The sequence below is a fragment of the Sturnus vulgaris genome, chromosome 4 (genome assembly GCF_052056855.1).
Source record: "Sturnus vulgaris isolate bStuVul1 chromosome 4, bStuVul1.hap1, whole genome shotgun sequence".
NCBI classification, from domain to species: domain Eukaryota; kingdom Metazoa; phylum Chordata; class Aves; order Passeriformes; family Sturnidae; genus Sturnus; species Sturnus vulgaris.
The window spans coordinates 19,030,583-19,040,820 of NC_142246.1; the positions used below are offsets into that span (position 1 = coordinate 19,030,583).

A 10,238-nucleotide genomic window follows, 5' to 3' on the forward strand; every position below is an offset into this window, starting at 1 on the left:
GTTTACTTTGAACATGAACTGTACAATTTGCTGGTGCTATGTCCTATGAAAAGAGACTTTGCAGAGGTGCTAATTCTCCTCAAGATGTATCTGGGATAACTAAAGTGGTAAGCAGTCCTAGCACTTTACCTTGACCATATGACAAATTTTACTTTTCCAAACCTAAAGGCATCCTGAATCAATCCTGAGTAGATATTTGAATCTATCCTGAGTGGGATACTTGTTCAGTCCTGACATGTTTACAGTCTAGAATATTAATATAAGCTACTTATGAAAAATTAAGAAGTTGACATAAATCTGCTGGTGGACTAAGAAGAACCAATGGTACTTTAATATTCTGTCTGCATGGAGTGATGACCCAAGAGTGAACATGCATTCTGCTGAGCCATGTCTGTTGCCAGGGTGGTGCTTTGTCAGATGGAGATGGTCTCAGGGCAGTATTCACTTGTACTGATGTACTTAGTACATTACCAATTATATCAGTGTCCCTGTTTTCCAATGCATTCCACGTAGCTTCGTCAACAGATATGCAGGGTTTATGGCTAAATTAGAGGGACAAATCCCTAAATATTGAAATACTAACAGTCATGACATAGAAAATGCTGAAAAAAATTAAAATGCATTTTATAAGGAAATTATTTAAAATAAGCTTCTTTACAGTACTTCTTTTAACACTAGAAATTATTTTACTATATTTCTTTACAGTGCATTAAATTGTATAAAGAACATAAACTTTGTTCCAGAAATAGAGGTTTTTCTTTTCTTTAGGAATATATATTAAACTCAGACTGCTTTTTTGCAGTTATTCAGATAACTTAGGTTATAATAGACATTATGATTTTATGGAAATTATTAATACTATAATCTGAAGAAAAGCTATTAAGTGTAGAAAAGATAGGGAGGAGCGACAGAAATGTCATTTCCCACTGAATAATCCTCCTGAAAAAAAAGTAAAATTAATCTGATACCTTTATGTTAATGGCTCAGAGTGGATCAGAGAGCTGAGATCTTTGAATTGGGAGATTACTACTAGGACTGTAGAAGTACAGAATCCTCTATAACAGACCAGACATTTGAATTCCTAGTTGTTTTACTTTCACTATATGCTCTAAACAGTAGGTTTAACAATAAAATTCCATTTTATTGCCTCAATATTTTTTTCAATACGACCATTATTCCACAATCCAGATCACTCATAATACCTCAGTGTTGATCCAAGCTATACAGACCTCATTCATTAGTAAAAGTGAACAAACTAGATTAATTTGTTGTCTCGGTTAATATTTCTTATAAATCAAAACACTTCTTATTTCTTTGAATCTGAACAATAATCTCTATTCCATTCATCTGACCACTACCACCAGTTTCACTGACCTAACTGTGTAAGAGGAGTGAAGCTGTTCACCTCTCAATAGGCTGGATGAAAAGAGGATTTTGACTAAAGACATTTTAATTAAATCACTTCATTGACTGAGTAAGAGAGAGGAAAAAATTTACTTTCATTTTCTTATGAGTTTTTTGCTTCTACGTTTCTAATAGAAATAAAAGCAATCTAAATCTTATTACTAGTAATAAAATGCACAGATATACTTCACGATTAGATCATGGTGAATATTGGTGAATTGCTAACTAAAATACTAACTGAAGAGTTTTGCTGAAATGCTTCAAAATTCAACAAGTAATGTTTTCAGTTACAAAAAATATTTGTCTTGAATTGTTCCTCCAGAGTAAAGATAAGTATCATATTGCAAGAATAAAATACTTCCATTACACAATTCCACTACTAACTATACAAGTACATTAACCTTTAATTACAGAACAAAGATTGTATTAAAGACCTGAATAGAATATGGCAGGTGATTATTGATGGTGTTTAGTCTAATATGTGCACTGCAAAGAACAGAAATGGGTAAAAATGAATGAGGATATTCTCTTTTTATTTCATACAGTGAAAATCTGATAATAACCTAACTATTACTATGTTCTTGCCAATACAAATATATTTAATCATTATTGGTTCTACCTGAAATGCTTAAAATCAGAATGATTTAACAATTTTAGTTAAAGCAAAATTCTGATTAATCAAAAAATATTTTTTTAATCTGGTCTGTATATATTTTAAGTCAATCTATTAAATACTTTTTAATCTCAAACACTAATATCACTAGATAACATGTAATATCTTCATGCATGTTATGTCAGAGAAATTGAATTTTCTTCTATTTTTTTTAAATTTGCTTTTCTCTCCACATAATGCAATCCTTTGTTCCTCTGCCTCTATTTTAATGCAGCAAACAGATTTCTTATTTAATGAATCATCATTGCCAAACTTCACCTAGCTGAATGCCCACAAAACTCTTGGAGTAATAATGAGAACTGCCACTTCCTAAGAGGTGATTTGCTAAGCATAGTGAAAAAAGGAATTTTGCATGTGGATTTATGGACTGCTGAGACTTGTAGCTTTTTCTGGTTTGGGTTGAAATATATTCACTTAACATCCATGCTAGTTATAGCTGAATACATTATTTCTTTCCTTATTTTCCTATCTATACTATAAATTATGGGACAAAAAACGAATCTTTAATTACCATTGCCTCAAAGCATCTTAATCATTAACTGTGAAGAGTCAGCTAATAAAAATTTTTGGTGGGTGGTCCATACATATCATGAGTAATAGAAGTTTTTATATCCTTAAACTAAGGCTGAGACTAGTACTCTATTCCTTTGTTCTTTTTTTTATTTCCCACCAATTTATTCATGCATCCAAAGTTGCTATTTTAAGGACACTATAAGAGAAGATGATAAAAGGCTGGAGCACCTCTTCTGTGCAGACAGGCTGAGAGAGCTGGGGCTGTTCAGCCAACAGAAGAGAAGGCATCAGGGAGACCTGAAGCAGCTTTCCAGTGCCTAAAGGGGCATGCATCCAAGGAAGCTGGAGAGGGACTTTTTTACAAGATCATATAGAGGTAGGAAGAGGAGGAATACCTTTAAACTTGAAGAGATAGTTTTAGATTAGACATTAGGAAGAAATTCTTTGCTGTGAGGGTGGTGATACTGAAGCAGGTAGCCCAGGGGAGTAGTGGATGTCATTTGGAGTGGTCAAGGCCAGGTAGAATGGTACTTTTGAGCAACATGGTCTAGTAGAAAGAATCCCTGCCTATGGGGTTTGGAGAGGATGGTCCTTCCAACCCCAATCATTATATGGTTCTATTTCTAATTTAGTACATTACTTGATCCTTTTTTTATTACTATTAATTTGTATACCTTGAAAGCCATCTACCAACTTTTTAAGCTGTATTATAAGATTCTTCTGCATCATCTTTCCCTTTTCACAGACTTTAACCAGCAGAAAGATGCTATATGAATACAATTCTACTTAAGTGGGATTTTGATTGATTTACTCTGTGTTATTATCTCTCTAGGTCATGTTACCCTGTGACCTGAACAATTTTTTAACCTTAGACTTAACTGTTCAGATGATTTAACCCAGAATATCTCCATGTAGCTGCTATTTGTTCTTGTTAGCATAGTTCTTAAGACACAGTTGTACTATTTTTTAGTCCCTTGTAGCTAAAACTGCCTGTGGCAGGGTGATAATGGGTATGATGCCTTAATGTTTTATTCACAGTTCAATGTCACTCAGTACACAACCTGGTTTGTTGCTGCTACGCCTTATGAGACTTTCCTCAAGTTCTCTCTGTGACCTCTTCATCTCTGTCAGCCCATCCTGCAGTGCATTCACCTAGTGGTAGTATGTCTTCCCAGTGCTCTCTCCACACTTTTTAGACTATCACTTACTTAAATAAGGTTAGCTACTCTCTTATTTCCTGTATAATGATTCAAACCATTCCTGGCTTTATTCCTACCTTACTACTAGAGTTCCCTCCTTGGTCTATTGCTTTCCATCAGCTAGCCCATTCCGATCTAATCTAGAGCTCACATGGAAAAAGCCTATTGCATTCTCGAAGTTTTTGCGAGCTATTTGCTGACTCAACAGATCAAATAAGCTTGCGTGAAACCAGTAAATTTATAAATCTTGTGTGAACCTTTTAACTTTTGCAGCAGCCTCACTGCTAACCTATTAAGCTGGATCAGGAAGGGTCAGTAATGGCTAAAATCACAGCTAAAAATAGAATACTTTAATCTTGGAGTTATAATAACCATTCACAGAAAAAAAGAAAAAAGGAAGAAAAAAGTTAGGAGAGAATCCTGTAAGGTGATCTAGCCTCAAAGCAGAGCCAATGGAAAAGTCAGGACAACTTGTTCAGGGTCTTAGCCAGTTGAGTTCTGAACATCTCCAAGGATAAATATTCCTTAATGTCTCTGGACAACGTGGTTCAGTATTTTATCCCTTCACTGTGATCTTTTTCCACCTAAGACCTACTCACAATTTTCTTTTCTACAATTGTTGTCTGTTGCTCAAAAAATCAATTTCTGTGTACTTCTGACAAGAAGCTGATTCTATCTTCCCTGTAACCTCCCACTAGATAACCAGAGACCCAGAAGATCCCCTCTTAACCTTTTTAAGTTAAGCCAGCTCCCCTAGCACCTTCTTACTCTTTATGTAGCCCCGTTCCTTTTACCGTCTTTCTTACCATCTGAAGGACTGTCTCCAGGATGTGATTTTTTTTCCTGACTGAAGAGCCGAAAAACAAACACAGTACTCCAGGCATGGCCTCCCAAGCTGCACAATCGAGAAGAATAATCACTTCTCTTAAAGACCTGTCTTCACTCTTGTTAATAAAATAATATGGCCCCATTCTCCATTTTCACAAGGTTGCACTGCCAACTTGAAATCTCTTGAAAATAAGCATTGCATTGCAGTACTAACTGAGAATATGTGAGAGCCCTGGTTACTTAATTGACTTTTGCTGTCCAAGCAGAGAAAAGGTACTTTAGACATCTAGGGATCTTTATATATAAAATTCACAGCTTTACTAGGTTCCTTGATACTTAAAGTATGCAGGATCATGTGAGAGGAGGTAAGATGAAAAATGCAGAGATGCCAATCTAGGGTAAGTTAGTCTCAACTTTTGAATAATTTTTAATAGAAGTTACATAACTAATCCTTTTTCACTTCTTCGCATATGAAGAAAACCTGTAAAATTACTTGTCTTATTTCACATCTCAGACACATTTTGTGTAATGCAGACACATTTTTGCAGTAATGATGTGGCTGTGAACCAAGTATTTGCATGGGGCCCATTGGCACCACGCAGACAAAGCTTGTTGCCTTTAAGGAAAGAGTGACAATCGTGCTGCTTTCCTAATTATGCAGTATCTCACTTGCTACCCTGACAAAAATGGTAGTTGTAGCACATTATGTTACATTCTCTAGCTCACAGATAGCTTATTTAATTGGGCTAGCTTGTTGGAAATTCCACGAAGAAAAAAGCCCAACAACTGCCTACTCAAATATTATGACTCCTATTGTATCATTGTTTAATTATGTCAATAAAATTATATGAGAAATCAAACATAGTCTTTGGTTCCTCCACTAAAAAAGTAACCCTAACTGTGAAAGGAAGCATTAGATAAACAGAATTTTGCATAATTTTTAATCATTCTTTTCCAGGTCATTTGAAACACCTCTTTCTTGAAATGCCGCTATAAAACCTTTATTTTTCTTTCTATGTCATAGGAATAAATTACATGTAATATCTTTCCTGTCCTTTCCTTCTTGGTACTCTCAACAAAACCAAACATAACATCTCAGATATATACTGGGGAGAAAGGAGAAACTTCCTCATCAGAATCATAGGGTCAGAAGGGTCCTTAAAGATCATCTACTTCCAACCCCTCTGCCCTGGTCAGGGACACCTTGTGCTAGACCAGAGTGCTCAAAGCCCATCCAGCCTGGCCTTGGGCACTGCCAGGGATGGGACAGTGGGAGAGGCTGCCAGGGAGGTTGTGCAGCCTCCATCCACGGAGGTTCACAAGAGTGACTGCACAGCTGTAGCTGTCGGGGCTTTGGGGGTTTTGGACTCGAAATGCCACAACATGCCCGGATAAGTTGTCCTGTATGGAGCAGCCTTTCCTGGTGTCTCAGGCAGGTTTCAGCTACGAGGTACAAGGATGCAGGCAGTGCCTGGAGTCCAGGCTTCCAGATCTTTCAGTCATGCTTGCCAAGCACCTCTAGCCAGCAGAGGAAAGAAGCCAAGAAAGCTGCACGGAGATTCCGCAGACACTTTATTTCTTCCACGAAGGGGTTCCAGGCAGCAATCCAATGGACGGGGCATTAACGGGACTTTTATAGGGTCAGGGTGTCTTAGAAATGGACCAATAATATAGGGGATTCCAACATTGACCAACTACTAGGGATTTTTAGGTAAAAACGGACCAATAACCTAGTGGATTGAAAATGGACCAGTAATATCACAGAGAGATAAAGAGAGGGTTTGCAAGGGGGAAATATTTCTAGTATCAGTCATTCTAAGTAAGCAATTTCTTTTCTAAGGGATACTTTCCAAGGAGACCTGTTAAGGTTTCTGCTCCTTCCACACACAGTGATCTGACCTGGTCTCTTTTGAGCCTAAGGCTGGACTGGATAACTTCCTAAGGTATTTTCCAATCCACATTACTCTATGAAATCACAGGCAAACTTAGAATGGTAAAATATAAAATGAAATAAAGATGGGGATTAATCAAGTTTGTTCCATAACTCCTCAATTCAGTTGGACCATATATCAACTCAACACCCATAATTTTGCACTCTAAATGAAAGAAAATGGGAAAATTGAAAAGTTTCAAGCAAACTAAGTTTGGGGATATTTGTTTGGAGATTTCAATTCAGTTTACACTTGTATATCTAGGGACTATTTTGGAATTATTTTCTAGTGTTATCCCATCGGCCCATCAAGTTAAAAAAAATGGACTCTCCTAAAATAGCAGCAAAGAGAAACACTCGAAAAATATTAGAAATTTATGTGTCAATGTCTCTTAAGTCAGAAAGGTAGTAGTCTGAATATCCTAAGCATATGGGACTTTTTAATTCAGTATAACCTAACAATAGATTAATTGAAAGATGATTCCTTCCTCTTGTACATGGCCAAGGACAGCAACTAATTAAAACTCATTTGTTATAAAAGATTTATAGTTATGGAAATTAAACTGACTACATCAAGATTTTTTAAGAGATTGAATTTTCCTTTGTATAAAGGGATTAATATTATAAGAAATTGAATTCACTATAAAATGCAGTGCTTTTGAATGCATGCAACATTATTGAAATAGAAGGGAAATGTTTTAATGAGGTGAATTAAATTTGACTTTAATAGCAGGAACAAATGTGCATGCATTTTTCCTAATGATACAGTTTTTGAGTTCTTATAATGCTTCACTATGCAATACACATAGATATAGCTAATTCTTTCCATAATGCTAAAAAAAATCCCTTTTCAGGAAATAACCTAATATTTTATTATTTTATATATCACAAAAGTATTATGTTCTCAGTTCTCTCACTGATTCAGATCCTGTGCAACTGTTAAATTAGTAACATTTCATTGACAGTGACATGTGTAAGTGTCCAGCTGAAGGTTTGGTAAACCTGATTATGACTATTTTTGAACTTATTTGTAACATTAGAGATGTTGCTTAAGATTCTAATGGAATGCATATTAAGGAAAGTGTGTTCCCCAAAGCATTCAGCAACCAGGACAGACAAATTGCATCCCTGAAGAGCTAAGCAGTATCTTAGTATTGTAGCTTAGATTCAAATTCTTTGCCCAGTGATTTTTCTCTTAAACAACTTAATTTAAATATACTTTTTATATATTTAATTGGAAATCAGCTGCAAGTGCTAATAATACCAACACCAAAACAACTCACTTTGAAGAATAAAAATAGGTGTGTTTAATAGATTCTGTTTCTAACAATGTTTATTCAGAAGCATATGTATCTTATAAAAACCTTTGTCTTTCACATGGGTGCTTTGTGATTGTACTGACATTTTCTCTTTCATCACTATTAGGCTGCCTACAGTGTCACTACTTGCAATTCAGTGACAATCATTAGTTTTACACAGCTTTAGGTACCTCTGGATTATATTCCTAAAGCAACACTCACTTCATTAAAAGTATTACTGCATATGTGAATAATAACATAGAAATGAAAAGAGAAAGGCTGCCTCAGGAAGTTAATTTTTTTTCTTCTGCTATTAAGACTTACCACAAATCTTGATAAGAAGCAAAAATAGAATATAAAGTACAAACTGAATCCTTATAAATATAAAGCATGCTTGAAGCATAATCATATACTAGGATACTGCCCTCAGCACCAAATCGTAGGAATACAGAATATTTCTAATTAAAACCAATTGTAGCTAAAAATATTTTCATGTATTTTAAACAGGTCCAGGGTTTTTAAAGCATCAGAAATATATAGTAGAGATATAGCAAAAATTAAGTAAAATCACTTCTTAATTGCCTATTTTAACCACAAATGAACATCATCCTATGATAATTTTTTGCACCTTAAAATAATTATGCTGAAATTTCCATCTTCATTTATTATTAATTCTACTGAAAATAAAAGCTTCTAGTTACTAAAGGAAAGAATGGCACAAAGAGCTTAGCTACAGCCACACTATGCTAGAAGGAAAAAATGCACACCACAGTAGCTAAAAAATGAGATTTCCTCTGAGTTCACATACCCTCCAAGCTAAAATGTGGTTTGATGTCTCCTGGTCAACTCATGTACTGGGGATTAAATTAATTAAGAGTTGCCCTAGTCTATTAAGGTTCCCTGTAGACTAATTATTAAAATGCCTTGGACCATTACAAACCTACAGCAAAAGAAAGTCACAAAAAAGGTTGCTTATATTATGAGAACTCCAGTACCCAGTAGATTATCTTTTGCACTAAAGAGATTTTGCAACAGAAGGAGATTGCCTTCCCCTTTCCTTTTCTGCCATGTAAGGAATAGAAAAATGTACCAGTAGGAAATATTCATATTCATTAGTGGTTTTTTTATATATATTTATATGTATATGCTTTTATCAGTTGTCAAATTTGTTATAGATGGAAAAAGTCTGTTTTCTGATTTCTGATTTTTGTTTTCTTTTCCTAGGCTGAGTTTGCATATATGCAATGCTTAGGAATTTTAAAAACTCTAACTATGAAATGTAAAAAAATGTATAAAATAATTAAACAGAATTTCTTACAGAAGTGCTGAAGCTGTCGACAAGGTCACTACCTAGAAACAGCAGGACATGTTCCCATACAGTACAGCTACCTAATTTTTTTTCTGTCCTGTCTTTTAAGAAATCAGAAAAACACAAGGGCTCTGGGCAAGTGATTCTATTATCTCAACCTAGCTTCACACCTGTGTAGCTCTGCTAATTTCACATTATCAAAACCATGGTGCAGAGAGAGTAATAAGACCAATGAAGTGATAGAAGTGATCACATGGACTATGTTCTTAAAATCTAATTTTTTTACTCCTAATTTCCTCGTAATTCTTAACTAAACTGAGTATCTCCATAGCATAGATGCATTACATCTCTGACAAATGATTCTCCCTGAAGGGGCTTACTGTATCTGCCTGCTAGCCACCTGAATTCGTCAGACATCTCAGGAAAAACATCCAGAGCAACTTTGTGTGTTTTTCCAAATCAATTTTTGGATTTCACCTAAAATTACTAGCCATAGGTACATCTCGTGATGCCACACAGCACAAAAGAAAGTCGAGGGAGCAATTATGTGGTCTTTCTTAGACAGAATACTCATCTCCAAGTATATTACAGAACACAGAAATATAAGGTCATATGCAAGAAGTAAAAAATGCTGTTCAGTAAAACTGAGTTATTCCTCTGCTTTGCTGTTGTACTGTGTCATTTAACAGTTCTGTTTAGTTGATAAATATGGACCATTTAAGATTGTACCATATGGGTGAGAATATTGTCTCTCTCACACACACACGTGATGAACAAGTCTGACTATTTGATTGCAAACACACAGAACGAGACTTTTGTATTTAAAATACAAATTAATCTTCTAATCTTTCTAAAATATTATAATATATTTAAATTATTAATAGTTTTTGTTAATAATAAATTTTGTATTAAAAGATAATTTTACAGTTTAAAATAGATATTTTTGCAAAAATAACCCTCTTACCTTTGTTTATAGATTTGCATATGTTTGCAGTGGAGAAATATTTTGCAGTAATTCATTAATCAATGGTGGAGACAAGAGCTGCAATAGTATAGCTGAATGATTTAGTACATATTTAGTCTA

The 10,238-nt window shown here is 34.9% G+C and overlaps 1 long non-coding RNA gene across 2 annotated transcripts in view; it reads right to left on the reverse strand.

Moving 5' to 3' along the window:
- Nucleotides 1–10,238, reverse strand: part of LOC148223896 (uncharacterized) — a 115,016-nt gene that overhangs the window by 103,287 nt on the left and 1,491 nt on the right. The gene's annotated exons all lie outside the window — the stretch shown is intronic.